General features: G+C 45.8%; 1 non-coding gene across 1 annotated transcript; it reads right to left on the reverse strand.

The window, feature by feature from the left end:
• Positions 1-14,676: 14,676 nt before the first annotated feature.
• Positions 14,677-14,748, reverse strand: Trnai-aau (transfer RNA isoleucine (anticodon AAU)). Its single transcript has one exon. It is a non-coding gene; the product is annotated as a tRNA-Ile (tRNA).
• Between the last annotated feature and the right edge of the window lie 4,697 nt (positions 14,749-19,445).

The following is a 19,445-nucleotide window of genomic DNA, read 5'->3' on the forward strand; positions in this document are numbered from 1 at the left end:
GTAGCACGTCACACAGTACTCGTTTGGGTTGGGTGGTCCCATACAGAATCTCTCCATGATGCCTAATGTTTTCCTAACGTCACACTCGTCACGTACTTCACTTTTATGTCATAATCATTTCTGAGAGGTAAAGAAATTGCATGACAACATGCAGAGCTAGTGGCGTCAAAATTAACACACATACTTTATGTGACTCAAAAGCCGAACGAGTTTCTTTCGGACGTTGTTTTAGATGTGCAAGTGATAGTCAAAACTCGCTGTGTCGGCACTCTGCCGACCATTTCGCTAGTTAACACCGGTCTTGTTGTGTGTGTTTCAAGCTCAAGAGCATCTCCAAGCAAAAAATGGTCAAACAGCAACATTCTGACGGTTTCGTACTGCTCAATTGCTACATTAAAACGTTATGTATCTTTATAAGAACTGGAAAAAAACAAGCGTGACAGCATTCGAACCTGTAATCTTCAGATCCGAAGTCCGACGCCTTATCCATTAGGCCACACAGTCACTGACAACCAACATTTACATGTATACGACTCATCTCGAAACGCTCACACCCCTGAGGATTTGTGTCTTCGTTCTACACAGCCGCTGCCCCTTGCTCTTTCCCACCCATTCGTTACATTCAACCTCTGACGAGACCGACCAAATATAGACTGAGATACAAGACCACACACTTTGTGCATTCGGAATCGAATGCAGGGCGTCCCTCGCCGCATTTGCTACGATTGCCCTTTGCTACTTCTGCAGAAGCGGCGGCGGCGACGACGACGACGACGACGACGACGACGACGACGACGAATATCGCGAGAGGCTCTGAGATATGTGAGAAATACATCTATAAAATAAAATTCAGACTGCCTCGTCCCACCTTATGCTGTACCGCTTTGGCAAATGCTTTATCTGCCCCATTCGCCTTAATCGCATCTGAGAGTAATTCTTAAAAAAACGCCTGTCGCTAATTGTTCGTCATCACAGGTACTGTTTGCTATACGGCCACGACGCGCAACTGATTTCCAAAATTCATCTTTCTCCTGTGAGGATGGAACTTACGACCCCTGGTTTATTAGACCAGTGCTCTACCACTGAGCTAAAGAGGCGCGGCCTAGCGGTGCTCTTGGGTTCTTCGTCCTTACGGTCGTCTGCATCATCAGACTTTAGCTGACAACACTTCATATTACCGGCTAATATTTGCAGCTATGGCGACAAATTACTGCTTGGCTACACATCTGACACGTAACCGATGTGCTCTCCAAACAACAACACTTGCATTTCAGAAAATGTCTTTCACACATGTCTACAAAATCACCTTCACCTTCAAATACAGTTTCCTTGCGACTGACAGAGACGTAGGCAAAGTTTAAAGTTGCTATTTCCATTAAATCTCGTTAATCAGAAAAACGGTAATTTACACCTGCTGCGGAACAAAATTCCGTTCCGCCCAGCGTCTGGCTCGAACCCACGACCCTGGGATTAAGAGTCTGACACTCTACCGACTGAGCTAGCCGGCTACCTCGGTGAATACCTGCCGGGTAGCACGTCACACAATATTCGTTTGGGTTGGGTGGTCCCATACAGAATCTCTCCATGATGCCTAATGTTTTCCTAACGTCACACTCGTCACGTACTTCACTTTTGTGTCATAATCATTTCTGAGAGGTAAAGAAATTGCATGACAACATGCAGAGCTAGTGGCGTCAAAATTAACACACATACTTTATGTGACTCAAAAGCCGAACGAGTTACTTTACGACCTTGTTTTAGATGTGCAAGTGCCAGTCAAAACTCGCTGTGTCGGCACTCTGCCGACCATTTCGCTAGTTAACACCGGTCTTGTTGTGTGTGTTTCAAGCTCAAGAGCATCTCCAAGCAAAAAATGGTCAACAGCAACATTCAGACAGTTTCGTACTGCTCAATTGCTACATTAAAACGTTATGTTTCTTTTTCAGAACTGGAAAAACACAAGCGTGACAGCATTGGAACCTGCAATCTTCAGATCCGAAGTCCGACGCCTTATCCATTAGGCCACACAGTCACTGACGACCAACATTTACATGTATACGACTCATCTCGAAACGCTCACACCCCTGAGGATTTGTGTTTTCGTTCTACACAGCCGCTGCCCCTTGCTCTTTCCCACCCATTCGTTACATTCAACCTCTGACGAGACCGACCAAATATAGACTGAGAAACAAGACCACACACTTTGTGCATTCGGAATCGAATGCAGGGCGTCCCTCGCCGCATTTGCTACGATGCCCATTTGCTACTTCTGCAGAAGCGGCGGCGGCGACGACGACGACGACGACGACGACGACGAATATCGCGAGAGGCTCTGAGATATGTGAGAAATACATCTATAAAATAAAATTCAGACTGCCTCGTCCCACCTTATGCTGTACCGCTTTGGCAAATGCTTTATCTGCCCCATTCGCCTTAATCGCATCTGAGAGTAATTCTTAAAAAAACGCCTGTCGCTAATTGTTCGTCATCACAGGTACTGTTTGCTATACGGCCACGACGAGCAACTGATTTCCAAAATTCATCTTTCTCCTGTGAGGATGGAACTTACGACCCCTGGTTTCTTAGACCAGTGCTCTACCACTGAGCTACACTAGATCGCGTGTTCAGTGCTCTTGGGTTCTTCGTCCTTACGGTCGTCTGCATCATCAGACTTTAGCTGACAAACACTTCATATTACCGGCTAATATTGGCAGCTATGGCGACAAATTACTGCTTGGCTACACATCTGACACGTAACCGATGTGCTCTCCAAACAACAACACTTGCATTTCAGAAAATGTCTTTCACACATGTCTACAAAATCACCTTCACCTTCAAATACAGTTTCCTTGCGACTGACAGAGACGTAGGCAAAGTTTAAAGTTGCTATTTCCATTAAATCTCGTTAATCAGAAAAACGGTAATTTACACCTGCAGCGAAACAAAATTCCGTTCCGCCCAGCGTTTGGCTCGAACCCACGACCCTGGGATTAAGAGTCTGACGCTCTACCGACTGAGCTAGCCGGCTACCTCGGTGAATACCTGCTGGGTAGCACGTCACACAGTACTCGTTTGTGTTGGGTGGTCCCATACAGAATCTCTCCATGATGCCTAATGTTTTCCTAACGTCACACTCGTCACGTACTTCACTTTTATGTCATAATCATTTCTGAGAGGTAAAGAAATTGCATGACAACAAGCAGAGCTAGTGGCGTCAAAATTAACACACATACTTTATGTGACTCAAAAGCCGAACGAGTTACTTTCCGACGTTGTTTTAGATGTGCAAGTGATAGTCAAAATTCGCTGTGTCGGCACTCTGCCGACCATTTCGCTAGTTAACACCGGTCTTGTTGTGTGTGTTTCAAGCTCAAGAGCATCTCCAAGCAAAAAATGGTCAACAGCAACATTCAGACGGTTTCGTACTGCTCAATTGCTACATTAAAACGTTATGTTTCTTTTTCAGAACTGGAAAAACACAAGCGTGACAGCATTCGAACCTGTAATCTTCAGATCCGAAGTCCGACGCCTTATCCATTAGGCCACACAGTCACTGACGACCAACATTTACATGTATACGACTCATCTCGAAACGCTCACACCCCTGAGGATTTGTGTTTTCGTTCTACACAGCCGCTGCCCCTTGCTCTTTCCCACCCATTCGTTACATTCAACCTCTGACGAGACCGACCAAATATAGACTGAGAAACAAGACCACACACTTTGTGCATTCGGAATCGAAGGCAGGGCGTCCCTCGCCGCATTTGCTACGATTGCCATTTGCTACTTCTGCAGAAGCGGCGGCGGCGACGACGACGACGACGACGAATATCGCGAGAGGCTCTGAGATATGTGAGAAATACATCTATAAAATATAAATCAGACTGCCTCGTCCCACCTTATGCTGTACCGCTTTGGCAAATGCTTTATCTGCCCCATTCGCCTTAATCGCATCTGAGAGTAATTCTTAAAAAAACGCCTGTCGCTAATTGTTCGTCATCACAGGTACTGTTTGCTATACGGCCACGACGCGCAACTGATTTCCAAAATTCATCTTTCTCCTGTGAGGATGGAACTTACGACCCCTGGTTTATTAGACCAGTGCTCTACTACTGAGATAAAGAGGCGCGGCCCAGCGGTGCTCTTGGGTAATTCGTCCTTACGGTCGTCTGCATCATCAGACTTTAGCTGACAACACTTCATATTACCGGCTAATATTTGCAGCTATTTCGACAAATTACTGCTTGGCTACACATCTGACACGTAACCTATGTGCTCTCCAAACAACAACACTTGCATTTCAGAACATGTCTTTCACACATGTCTACAAAATCACCTTCACCTTCAAATACAGTTTCCTTGCGACTGACAGAGACGTAGGCAAAGTTTAAAGTTGCTATTTCCATTAAATCTCGTTAATCAGAAAAACGGTAATTTACACCTGCAGCGGAACAAAATTCCGTTCCGCCAAGCGTCTGGCTCGAACCCACAACCCTGGGATTAAGAGTCTGACACTCTACCGACTGAGCTAGCCGGCTACCTCGGTGAATACCTGCCGGGGAGCACGTCACACAATACTCGTTTGGGTTGGGTGGTCCCATACAGAATCTCTCCATGATGCCTAATGTTTTCCTAACGTCACACTCGTCACGTACTTCACTTTTGTGTCATAATCATTTCTGAGAGGTAAAGAAATTGCATGACAACATGCAGAGCTAGTGGCGTCAAAATTAACACACATACTTTATGTGACTCAAAAGCCGAACGAGTTACTTTACGACCTTGTTTTAGATGTGCAAGTGCCAGTCAAAACTCGCTGTGTCGGCACTCTGCCGACCATTTCGCTAGTTAACACCGGTCTGGTTGTGTGTGTTTCAAGCTCAAGAGCATCTCCAAGCAAAAAATGGTCAACAGCAACATTCAGACAGTTTCGTACTGCTCAATTGCTACATTAAAACGTTATGTTTCTTTTTCAGAACTGGAAAAACACAAGTGTGACAGCATTCGAACCTGTAATCTTCAGATCCGAAGTCCGACGCCTTATCCATTAGGCCACACAGTCACTGACGACCAACATTTACATGTATACGACTCATCTCGAAACGCTCACACCCCTGAGGATTTGTGTTTTCGTTCTACACAGCCGCTGCCCCTTGCTCTTTCCCACCCATTCGTTACATTCAACCTCTGACGAGACCGACCAAATATAGACTGAGAAACAAGACCACACACTTTGTGCATTCGGAATCGAAGGCAGGGCGTCCCTCGCCGCATTTGCTACGATTGCCATTTGCTACTTCTGCAGAAGCGGCGGCGGCGGCGACGACGACGACGACGACGACGACGACGAATATCGCGAGAGGCTCTGAGATATGTGAGAAATACATCTATAAAATATAATTCAGACTGCCTCGTCCCACCTTATGCTGTACCGCTTTGGCAAATGCTTTATCTGCGCCATTCGCCTTAATCGCATCTGAGAGTAATTCTTAAAAAAACGCCTGTCGCTAATTGTTCGTCATCACAGGTACTGTTTGCTACACGGCCACGACGCGCAACTGATTTCCAAAATTCATCTTTCTCCTGTGAGGATGGAACTTACGACCCCTGGTTTATTAGACCAGTGCTCTACCACTGAGCTAAAGAGGCGCGGACTAGCGGTACTCTTGGGTACTTCGTCCTTACGGTCGTCTGCATCATCAGACTTTAGCTGACAACACTTCATATTACCGGCTAATATTTGTAGCTATGGCGACAAATTACTGCTTGGCTACACATCTGACACGTAACCTATGTGCTCTCCAAACAACAACACTTGCATTTCAGAACATGTCTTTCACACATGTGTACAAAATCACCTTCACCTTCAAATACAGTTTCCTTGCGACTGACAGAGATGTAGGCAAAGTTTAAAGTTGCTATTTCCATTAAATCTCGTTAATCAGAAAAACGGTAATTTACACCTGCAGCGGAACAAAATTCCGTTCCGCCCAGCGTCTGGCTCGAACCCACGACCCTGGGATTAAGAGTCTGACACTCTACTGACTGAGCTAGCCGGCTACCTCGGTGAATACCTGCCGGGTAGCACGTAACACAGTACTCGTTTGGGTTGGGTGGTCCCATACAGAATCTCTCCATGATGCCTAATGTTTTCCTAACGTCACACTCGTCACGTACTTCACTTTTATGTCATAATCATTTCTGAGAGGTAAAGAAATTGCATGACAACATGCAGAGCTAGTGGCGTCAAAATTAGCACACATACTTTATGTGACTCAAAAGCCGAACGAGTTACTTTCCGACGTTGTTTTAGATGTGCAAGTGATAGTCAAAACTCGCTGTGTCGGCACTCTGCCGACCATTTCGCTAGTTAACACCGGTCTTGTTGTGTGTGTTTCAAGCTCAAGAGCATCTCCAAGCAAAAAATGGTCAACAGCAACATTCAGACGGTTTCGTACTGCTCAATTGCTACATTAAAACGTTATGTTTCTTTTTCAGAACTGGAAAAACACAAGCGTGACAGCATTCGAACCTGTAATCTTAAGATCCGAAGTCCGACGCCTTATCCATTAGGCCACACGGTCACTCAAGACCAACATTTACATGTATACGACTCATCTCGAAACGCTCACACCCCTGAGGATTTGTGTTTTCGTTCTACACAGCCGCTGCCCCTTGCTCTTTCCCACCCATTCGTTACATTCAACCTCTGACGAGACCGACCAAATATAGACTGAGAAACAAGACCACACACTTTGTGCATTCGGAATCGAAGGCAGGGCGTCCCTCGCCGCATTTGCTACGATTGCCATTTGCTACTTCTGCAGAAGCGGCGGCGGAGACGACGACGACGACGACGAATATCGCGAGAGGCTCTGAGATATGTGAGAAATACATCTATAAAATATAAATCAGACTGCCTCGTCCCACCTTATGCTGTACCGCTTTGGCAAATGCTTTATCTGCCCCATTCGCCTTAATCGCATCTGAGAGTAATTCTTAAAAAAACGCCTGTCGCTAATTGTTCGTCATCACAGGTACTGTTTGCTATACGGCCACGACGCGCAACTGATTTCCAAAATTCATCTTTCTCCTGTGAGGATGGAACTTACGACCCCTGGTTTATTAGACCAGTGCTCTACTACTGAGCTAAAGAGGCGCGGCCCAGCGGTGCTCTTGGGTAATTCGTCCTTACGGTCGTCTGCATCATCAGACTTTAGCTGACAACACTTCATATTACCGGCTAATATTTGCAGCTATTTCGACAAATTACTGCTTGGCTACACATCTGACACGTAACCTATGTGCTCTCCAAACAACAACACTTGCATTTCAGAACATGTCTTTCACACATGTCTACAAAATCACCTTCACCTTCAAATACAGTTTCCTTGCGACTGACAGAGACGTAGGCAAAGTTTAAAGTTGCTATTTCCATTAAATCTCGTTAATCAGAAAAACGGTAATTTACACCTGCAGCGGAACAAAATTCCGTTCCGCCCAGCGTCTGGCTCGAACCCACAACCCTGGGATTAAGAGTCTGACACTCTACCGACTGAGCTAGCCGGCTACCTCGGTGAATACCTGCCGGGTAGCACGTCACACAATACTCGTTTGGGTTGGGTGGTCCCATACAGAATCTCTCCATGATGCCTAATGTTTTCCTAACGTCACACTCGTCACGTACTTCACTTTTGTGTCATAATCATTTCTGAGAGGTAAAGAAATTGCATGACAACATGCAGAGCTAGTGGCGTCAAAATTAACACACATACTTTATGTGACTCAAAAGCCGAACGAGTTACTTTACGACCTTGTTTTAGATGTGCAAGTGCCAGTCAAAACTCGCTGTGTCGGCACTCTGCCGACCATTTCGCTAGTTAACACCGGTCTTGTTGTGTGTGTTTCAAGCTCAAGAGCATCTCCAAGCAAAAAATGGTCAACAGCAACATTCAGACAGTTTCGTACTGCTCAATTGCTACATTAAAACGTTATGTTTCTTTTTCAGAACTGGAAAAACACAAGTGTGACAGCATTCGAACCTGTAATCTTCAGATCCGAAGTCCGACGCCTTATCCATTAGGCCACACAGTCACTGACGACCAACATTTACATGTATACGACTCATCTCGAAACGCTCACACCCCTGAGGATTTGTGTTTTCGTTCTACACAGCCGCTGCCCCTTGCTCTTTCCCACCCATTCGTTACATTCAACCTCTGACGAGACCGACCAAATATAGACTGAGAAACAAGACCACACACTTTGTGCATTCGGAATCGAAGGCAGGGCGTCCCTCGCCGCATTTGCTACGATTGCCATTTGCTACTTCTGCAGAAGCGGCGGCGGCGGCGACGACGACGACGACGACGACGACGAATATCGCGAGAGGCTCTGAGATATGTGAGAAATACATCTATAAAATGTAACTCAGACTGCCTCGTCCCACCTTATGCTGTACCGCTTTGGCAAATGCTTTATCTGCGCCATTCGCCTTAATCGCATCTGAGAGTAATTCTTAAAAAAACGCCTGTCGCTAATTGTTCGTCATCACAGGTACTGTTTGCTACACGGCCACGACGCGCAACTGATTTCCAAAATTCATCTTTCTCCTGTGAGGATGGAACTTACGACCCCTGGTTTATTAGACCAGTGCTCTACCACTGAGCTAAAGAGGCGCGGACTAGCGGTACTCTTGGGTACTTCGTCCTTACGGTCGTCTGCATCATCAGACTTTAGCTGACAACACTTCATATTACCGGCTAATATTTGTAGCTATGGCGACAAATTACTGCTTGGCTACACATCTGACACGTAACCTATGTGCTCTCCAAACAACAACACTTGCATTTCAGAACATGTCTTTCACACATGTGTACAAAATCACCTTCACCTTCAAATACAGTTTCCTTGCGACTGACAGAGATGTAGGCAAAGTTTAAAGTTGCTATTTCCATTAAATCTCGTTAATCAGAAAAACGGTAATTTACACCTGCAGCGGAACAAAATTCCGTTCCGCCCAGCGTCTGGCTCGAACCCACGACCCTGGGATTAAGAGTCTGACACTCTACTGACTGAGCTAGCCGGCTACCTCGGTGAATACCTGCCGGGTAGCACGTAACACAGTACTCGTTTGGGTTGGGTGGTCCCATACAGAATCTCTCCATGATGCCTAATGTTTTCCTAACGTCACACTCGTCACGTACTTCACTTTTATGTCATAATCATTTCTGAGAGGTAAAGAAATTGCATGACAACATGCAGAGCTAGTGGCGTCAAAATTAGCACACATACTTTATGTGACTCAAAAGCCGAACGAGTTACTTTCCGACGTTGTTTTAGATGTGCAAGTGATAGTCAAAACTCGCTGTGTCGGCACTCTGCCGACCATTTCGCTAGTTAACACCGGTCTTGTTGTGTGTGTTTCAAGCTCAAGAGCATCTCCAAGCAAAAAATGGTCAACAGCAACATTCAGACGGTTTCGTACTGCTCAATTGCTACATTAAAACGTTATGTTTCTTTTTCAGAACTGGAAAAACACAAGCGTGACAGCATTCGAACCTGTAATCTTAAGATCCGAAGTCCGACGCCTTATCCATTAGGCCACACGGTCACTCAAGACCAACATTTACATGTATACGACTCATCTCGAAACGCTCACACCCCTGAGGATTTGTGTTTTCGTTCTACACAGCCGCTGCCCCTTGCTCTTTCCCACCCATTCGTTACATTCAACCTCTGACGAGACCGACCAAATATAGACTGAGAAACAAGACCACACACTTTGTGCATTCGGAATCGAAGGCAGGGCGTCCCTCGCCGCATTTGCTACGATTGCCATTTGCTACTTCTGCAGAAGCGGCGGCGGAGACGACGACGACGACGACGAATATCGCGAGAGGCTCTGAGATATGTGAGAAATACATCTATAAAATATAAATCAGACTGCCTCGTCCCACCTTATGCTGTACCGCTTTGGCAAATGCTTTATCTGCCCCATTCGCCTTAATCGCATCTGAGAGTAATTCTTAAAAAAACGCCTGTCGCTAATTGTTCGTCATCACAGGTACTGTTTGCTATACGGCCACGACGCGCAACTGATTTCCAAAATTCATCTTTCTCCTGTGAGGATGGAACTTACGACCCCTGGTTTATTAGACCAGTGCTCTACTACTGAGCTAAAGAGGCGCGGCCCAGCGGTGCTCTTGGGTAATTCGTCCTTACGGTCGTCTGCATCATCAGACTTTAGCTGACAACACTTCATATTACCGGCTAATATTTGCAGCTATTTCGACAAATTACTGCTTGGCTACACATCTGACACGTAACCTATGTGCTCTCCAAACAACAACACTTGCATTTCAGAACATGTCTTTCACACATGTCTACAAAATCACCTTCACCTTCAAATACAGTTTCCTTGCGACTGACAGAGACGTAGGCAAAGTTTAAAGTTGCTATTTCCATTAAATCTCGTTAATCAGAAAAACGGTAATTTACACCTGCAGCGGAACAAAATTCCGTTCCGCCCAGCGTCTGGCTCGAACCCACAACCCTGGGATTAAGAGTCTGACACTCTACCGACTGAGCTAGCCGGCTACCTCGGTGAATACCTGCCGGGTAGCACGTCACACAATACTCGTTTGGGTTGGGTGGTCCCATACAGAATCTCTCCATGATGCCTAATGTTTTCCTAACGTCACACTCGTCACGTACTTCACTTTTGTGTCATAATCATTTCTGAGAGGTAAAGAAATTGCATGACAACATGCAGAGCTAGTGGCGTCAAAATTAACACACATACTTTATGTGACTCAAAAGCCGAACGAGTTACTTTACGACCTTGTTTTAGATGTGCAAGTGCCAGTCAAAACTCGCTGTGTCGGCACTCTGCCGACCATTTCGCTAGTTAACACCGGTCTTGTTGTGTGTGTTTCAAGCTCAAGAGCATCTCCAAGCAAAAAATGGTCAACAGCAACATTCAGACAGTTTCGTACTGCTCAATTGCTACATTAAAACGTTATGTTTCTTTTTCAGAACTGGAAAAACACAAGTGTGACAGCATTCGAACCTGTAATCTTCAGATCCGAAGTCCGACGCCTTATCCATTAGGCCACACAGTCACTGACGACCAACATTTACATGTATACGACTCATCTCGAAACGCTCACACCCCTGAGGATTTGTGTTTTCGTTCTACACAGCCGCTGCCCCTTGCTCTTTCCCACCCATTCGTTACATTCAACCTCTGACGAGACCGACCAAATATAGACTGAGAAACAAGACCACACACTTTGTGCATTCGGAATCGAAGGCAGGGCGTCCCTCGCCGCATTTGCTACGATTGCCATTTGCTACTTCTGCAGAAGCGGCGGCGGCGGCGACGACGACGACGACGACGACGACGAATATCGCGAGAGGCTCTGAGATATGTGAGAAACACATCTATAAAATATAATTCAGACTGCCTCGTCCCACCTTATGCTGTACCGCTTTGGCAAATGCTTTATCTGCGCCATTCGCCTTAATCGCATCTGAGAGTAATTCTTAAAAAAACGCCTGTCGCTAATTGTTCGTCATCACAGGTACTGTTTGCTATACGGCCACGACGCGCAACTGATTACCAAAATTCATCTTTCTCCTGTGAGGATGGAACTTACGACCCCTGGTTTATTACACCAGTGCTCTACCACTGAGCTAAAGAGGCGCGGACTAGCGGTAGTCTTGGGTACTTCGTCCTTACGGTCGTCTGCATCATCAGACTTTAGCTGACAACACTTCATATTACCGGCTAATATTTGTAGCTATGGCGACAAATTACTGCTTGGCTACACATCTGACACGTAACCGATGTGCTCTCCAAACAACAACACTTGCATTTCAGAACATGTCTTTCACACATGTGTACAAAATCACCTTCACCTTCAAATACAGTTTCCTTGCGACTGACAGAGACGTAGGCAAAGTTTAAAGTTGCTATTTCCATTAAATCTCGTTAATCAGAAAAACGGTAATTTACACCTGCAGCGGAACAAAATTCCGTTCCGCCCAGCGTCTGGCTCGAACCCACGACCCTGGGATTAAGAGTCTGACACTCTACTGACTGAGCTAGCCGGCTACCTCGGTGAATACCTGCCGGGTAGCACGTAACACAGTACTCGTTTGGGTTGGGTGGTCCCATACAGAATCTCTCCATGATGCCTAATGTTTTCCTAACGTCACACTCGTCACGTACTTCACTTTTATGTCATAATCATTTCTGAGAGGTAAAGAAATTGCATGACAACATGCAGAGCTAGTGGCGTCAAAATTAGCACACATACTTTATGTGACTCAAAAGCCGAACGAGTTACTTTCCGACGTTGTTTTAGATGTGCAAGTGATAGTCAAAACTCGCTGTGTCGGCACTCTGCCGACCATTTCGCTAGTTAACACCGGTCTTGTTGTGTGTGTTTCAAGCTCAAGAGCATCTCCAAGCAAAAAATGGTCAACAGCAACATTCAGACGGTTTCGTACTGCTCAATTGCTACATTAAAACGTTATGTTTCTTTTTCAGAACTGGAAAAACACAAGCGTGACAGCATTCGAACCTGTAATCTTAAGATCCGAAGTCCGACGCCTTATCCATTAGGCCACACGGTCACTCAAGACCAACATTTACATGTATACGACTCATCTGGAAACGCTCACACCCCTGAGGATTTGTGTTTTCGTTCTACACAGCCGCTGCCCCTTGCTCTTTCCCACCCATTCGTTACATTCAACCTCTGACGAGACCGACCAAATATAGACTGAGAAACAAGACCACACACTTTGTGCATTCGGAATCGAAGGCAGGGCGTCCCTCGCCGCATTTGCTACGATTGCCATTTGCTACTTCTGCAGAAGCGGCGGCGGCTGCGACGACGACGACGACGACGACGACGACGAATATCGCGAGAGGCTCTGAGATATGTGAGAAATACATCTATAAAATGTAATTCAGACTGCCTCGTCCCACCTTATGCTGTACCGCTTTGGCAAATGCTTTATCTGCGCCATTCGCCTTAATCGCATCTGAGAGTAATTCTTAAAAAAACGCCTGTCGCTAATTGTTCGTCATCACAGGTACTGTTTGCTATACGGCCACGACGCGCAACTGATTTCCAAAATTCATCTTTCTCCTGTGAGGATGGAACTTACGACCCCTGGTTTATTAGACCAGTGCTCTACCACTGAGCTAAAGAGGCGCGGACTAGCGGTACTCTTGGGTACTTCGTCCTTACGGTCGTCTGCATCATCAGACTTTAGCTGACAACACTTCATATTACCGGCTAATATTTGCAGCTATGGCGACAAATTACTGCTTGGCTACACATCTGACACGTAACCGATGTGCTCTCCAAACAACAACACTTGCATTTCAGAACATGTCTTTCACACATGTGTACAAAATCACCTTCACCTTCAAATACAGTTTCCTTGCGACTGACAGAGACGTAGGCAAAGTTTAAAGTTGCTATTTCCATTAAATCTCGTTAATCAGAAAAACGGTAATTTACACCTGCAGCGGAACAAAATTCCGTTCTGCCCAGCGTCTGGCTCGAACCCACGACCCTGGGATTAAGAGTCTGACACTCTACCGACTGAGCTAGCCGGCTACCTCGGTGAATACCTGCCGGGTAGCACGTCACACAGTACTCGTTTGGGTTGGGTGGTCCCATACAGAATCTCTCCATGATGCCTAATGTTTTCCTAACGTCACACTCGTCACGTACTTCACTTTTATGTCATAATCATTTCTGAGAGGTAAAGAAATTGCATGACAACATGCAGAGCTAGTGGCGTCAAAATTAACACACATACTTTATGTGACTCAAAAGCCGAACGAGTTACTTTACGACCTTGTTTTAGATGTGCAGGTGATAGTCAAAACTCGCTGTGTCGGCACTCTGCCGACCATTTCGCTAGTTAACACCGGTCTTGTTGTGTGTGTTTCAAGCTCAAGAGCATCTCCAAGCAAAAAATGGTCAACAGCAACATTCAGACGGTTTCGTACTGCTCAATTGCTACATTAAAACGTTATGTTTCTTTATCAGAACTGGAAAAACAAAGGCGTGAATGCGTTCGAACCTGTAATCTTCAGATCCGAAGTCCGACGCCTTAGCCATTAGGCCACACGGTCACTGACTACCAACATTTACATGTATACGACTCATCTCGAAACGCTCACACCCCTGAGGATTTGTGTTTTCGTTCTACACAGCCGCTGCCCCTTGCTCTTTCCCACCCATTCGTTACATTCAACCTCTGACGAGACCGACCAAATATAGACTGAGAAACAAGACCACACACTTTGTGCATTCGGAATCGAAGGCAGGGCGTCCCTCGCCGCATTTGCTACGATTGCCATTTGCTACTTCTGCAGAAGCGGCGACGACGACGACGACGACAACGACGACGACGACGAATATCGCGAGAGGCTCTGAGATATGTGAGAAATACATCTATAAAATATAATTCAGACTGCCTCGTCCCACCTTATGCTGTACCGCTTTGGCAAATGCTTTATCTGCGCCATTCGCCTTAATCGCATCTGAGAGTAATTCTTAAAAAAACGCCTGTCGCTAATTGTTCGTCATCACAGGTACTGTTTGCTATACGGCCACGACGCGCAACTGATTTCCAAAATTCATCTTTCTCCTGTAAGGATGGAACTTACGACCCCTGGTTTATTAGACCAGTGCTCTACCACTGAGCTAAAGAGGCGCGGACTAGCGGTACTCTTGGGTACTTCGTCCTTACGGTCGTCTGCATCATCAGACTTTAGCTGACAACACTTCATATTACCGGCTAATATTTGCAGCTATGGCGACAAATTACTGCTTGGCTACACATCTGACACGTAACCGATGTGCTCTCCAAACAACAACACTTGCATTTCAGAACATGTCTTTCACACATGTGTACAAAATCACCTTCACCTTCAAATACAGTTTCCTTGCGACTGACAGAGACGTAGGCAAAGTTTAAAGTTGCTATTTCCATTAAATCTCGTTAATCAGAAAAACGGTAATTTACACCTGCAGCGGAACAAAATTCCGTTCTGCCCAGCGTCTGGCTCGAACCCACGACCCTGGGATTAAGAATCTGACACTCTACCGACTGAGCTAGCCGGCTACCTCGGTGAATACCTGCCGGGTAGCACGTCACACAGTACTCGTTTGGGTTGGGTGGTCCCATACAGAATCTCTCCATGATGCCTAATGTTTTCCTAAAGTCACACTCGTCACGTACTTCACTTTTATGTCATAATCATTTCTGAGAGGTAAAGAAATTGCATGACAACATGCAGAGCTAGTGGCGTCAAAATTAACACACATACTTTATGTGACTCAAAAGCCGAACGAGTTACTTTCCGACGTTGTTTTAGATGTGCAAGTGATAGTCAAAACTCGCTGTGTCGGCACTCTGCCGACCATTTCGCTAGTTAACACCGGTCTTGTTGTGTGTGTTTCAAGCTCAAGAGCATCTCCAAGCAAAAAATTGTCAACAGCAACATTCTGACGGTTTCGTACTGCTCAATTGCTACATTAAAGCGTTATGTTTTTTTTTTTTTCAGAACTGGAAAAACACAAGCGTGACAGCATTCGAACCTGTAATCTTCAGATCCGAAGTCCGACGCCTTATCCATTAGGCCACACGGTCACTGACGACCAACATTTACATGTATACGACTCATCTCGAAACGCTCACACCCCTGAGGATTTGTGTTTTCGTTCTACACAGCCGCTGCCCCTTGCTCTTTCCCACCCATTCGTTACATTCAACCTCTGACGAGACCGACCAAATATAGACTGAGAAACAAGACCACACACTTTGTGCATTCGGAATCGAAGGCAGGGCGTCCGTCGCCGCATTTGCTTCGATTGCCATTTGCTACTTCTGCAGAAGCGGCGACGACGACGACGACGACGACGACGACGACGAATATCGCGAAAGGCTCTGAGATATGTGAGAAATACATCTATAAAATATAATTCAGACTGCCTCGTCCCACCTTATGCTGTACCGCTTTGGCAAATGCTTTATCTGCGCCATTCGCCTTAATCGCATCTGAGAGTAATTCTTAAAAAAACGCCTGTTGCTAATCGTTCGTCATCACAGGTACTGTTTGCTATACGGCCACGACGCGCAACTGATTTCCAAAATTCATCTTTCTCCTGTGAGGATGGAACTTACGACCCCTGGTTTATTAGACCAGTGCTCTACCACTGAGCTAAAGAGGCGCGGCCTAGCGGTACTCTTGGGTACTTCGTCCTTACGGTCGTCTGCATCATCAGACTTTAGCTGACAACACTTCATATTACCGGCTAATATTTGCAGCTATGGCGACAAATTACTGCTTGGCTACACATCTGACACGTAACCGATGTGCTCTCCAAACAACAACACTTGCATTTCAGAACATGTCTTTCACACATGTGTACAAAATCACCTTCACCTTGAAATACAGTTACCTTGCGACTGACAGAGACGTAGGCAAAGTTTAAAGTTGCTATTTCCATTAAATCTCGTTAATCAGAAAAACGGTAATTTACACCTGCAGCGGAACAAAATTCCGTTCCGCCCAGCGTCTGGCTCGAACCCACGACCCTGGGATTAAGAGTCTGACACTCTACTGACTGAGCTAGCCGGCTACCTCGGTGAATACCTCCCGGGTAGCACGTAACACAGTACTCGTTTGGGTTGTGTGGTCCCATACAGAATCTCTCCATGATGCCTAATGTTTTCCTAACGTCACACTCGTCACGTACTTCACTTTTATGTCATAATCATTTCTGAGAGGTAAAGAAATTGCATGACAACATGCAGAGCTAGTGGCGTCAAAATTAGCACACATACTTTATGTGACTCAAAAGCCGAACGAGTTACTTTCCGACGTTGTTTTAGATGTGCAAGTGATAGTCAAAACTCGCTGTGTCGGCACTCTGCCGACCATTTCGCTAGTTAACACCGGTCTTGTTGTGTGTGTTTCAAGCTCAAGAGCATCTCCAAGCAAAAAATGGTCAACAGCAACATTCAGACGGTTTCGTACTGCTCAATTGCTACATTAAAACGTTATGTTTCTTTTTCAGAACTGGAAAAACACAAGCGTGACAGCATTCGAACCTGTAATCTTAAGATCCGAAGTCCGACGCCTTATCCATTAGGCCACACGGTCACTCAAGACCAACATTTACATGTATACGACTCATCTCGAAACGCTCACACCCCTGAGGATTTGTGTTTACGTTCTACACAGCCGCTGCCCCTTGCTCTTTCCCACCCATTCGTTACATTCAACCTCTGACGAGACCGACCAAATATAGACTGAGAAACAAGACCACACACTTTGTGCATTCGGAATCGAAGGCAGGGCGTCCGTCGCCGCATTTGCTACGATTGCCATTTGCTACTTCTGCAGAAGCGGCGGCGGCGGCGACGACGACGACGACGACGACGAATATCGCGAGAGGCTCTGAGATATGTGAGAAATACATCTATAAAATATAATTCAGACTGCCTCGTCCCACCTTATGCTGTACCGCTTTGGCAAATGCTTTATCTGCGCCATTCGCCTTAATCGCATCTGAGAGTAATTCTTAAAAAAACGCCTGTCGCTAATTGTTCGTCATCACAGGTACTGTTTGCTATACGGCCACGACGCGCAACTGATTTCCAAAATTCATCTTTCTCCTGTGAGGATGGAACTTACGACCACTGGTTTATTAGACCAGTGCTCTACCACTGATCTAAAGAGGCGCGTACTAGCGGTACTCTTGGGTACTTCGTCCTTACGGTCGTCTGCATCATCAGACTTTAGCTGACAACACTTCATATTACCGGCTAATATTTGCAGCTATGGCGACAAATTACTGCTTGGCTACACATCTGACACGTAACCGATGTGCTCTCCAAACAACAACACTTGCATTTCAGAACATGTCTTTCACACATGTGTACAAAATCACCTTCACCTTCAAATACAGTTTCCTTGCGACTGACAGAGACGTAGGCAAAGTTTAAAGTTGCTATTTCCATTAAATCTCGTTAATCAGAAAAACGGTAATTTACACCTGCAGCGGAACAACATTCCGTTCCGCCCAGCGTCTGGCTCGAACCCACGACCCTGGGATTAAGAGCCTGACACTCTACCGACTGAGCTAGCCGGCTACCTCGGTGAATACCTGCCGGGTAGCACGTCACACAGTACTCGTTTGGGTTGGGTGGTCCCATACAGAATCTCTCCATGATGCCTAATGTTTTCCTAACGTCACACTCGTCACGTACTTCACTTTTATGTCATAATCATTTCTGAGAGGTAATGAAATTGCATGACAACATGCAGAGCTAGTGGCGTCAAAATTAACACACATACTTTATGTGACTCAAAAGCCGAACGAGTTACTTTCCGACGTTGTTTTAGATGTGCAAGTGATAGTCAAAACTCGCTGTGTCGGCACTCTGCCGACCATTTCGCTAGGTCTTGTTGTGTGTGTTTCAAGCTCAAGAGCATCTCCAAGCAAAAAATTGTCAACAGCAACATTCTGACGGTTTCGTACTGCTCAATTGCTACATTAAAACGTTATGTTTTTTTTTTCAGAACTGGAAAAACACAAGCGTGACAGCATTCGAACCTGTAATCTTCAGATCCGAAGTCCGACGCCTTATCCATTAGGCCACACGGTCACTGACGACCAACATTTACATGTATACGACTCATCTCGAAACGCTCACACCCCTGAGGATTTGTGTTTTCGTTCTACACAGCCGCTGCCCCTTGCTCTTTCCCACCCATTCGTTACATTCAACCTCTGACGAGACCGACCAAATATAGACTGAGAAACAAGACCACACACTTTGTGCATTCGGAATCGAAGGCAGGGCGTCCGTCGCCGCATTTGCTACGATTGCCATTTGCTACTTCTGCAGAAGCGGCGACGACGACGACGACGACGACGACGACGAATATCGCGAAAGGCTCTGAGATATGTGAGAAATACATCTATAAAATATAATTCAGACTGCCTCGTCCCACCTTATGCTGTACCGCTTTGGCAAATGCTTTATCTGCGCCATTCGCCTTAATCGCATCTGAGAGTAATTCTTAAAAAAACGCCTGTTGCTAATCGTTCGTCATCACAGGTACTGTTTGCTATACGGCCACGACGCGCAACTGATTTCCAAAATTCATCTTTCTCCTGTGAGGATGGAACTTACGACCCCTGGTTTATTAGACCAGTGCTCTACCACTGAGCTAAAGAGGCGCGGCCTAGCGGTACTCTTGGGTACTTCGTCCTTACGGTCGTCTGCATCATCAGACTTTAGCTGACAACACTTCATATTACCGGCTAATATTTGCAGCTATGGCGACAAATTACTGCTTGGCTACACATCTGACACGTAACCGATGTGCTCTCCAA

Source organism: Schistocerca gregaria, chromosome 3 (genome assembly GCF_023897955.1).
Source record: "Schistocerca gregaria isolate iqSchGreg1 chromosome 3, iqSchGreg1.2, whole genome shotgun sequence".
NCBI classification, from domain to species: domain Eukaryota; kingdom Metazoa; phylum Arthropoda; class Insecta; order Orthoptera; family Acrididae; genus Schistocerca; species Schistocerca gregaria.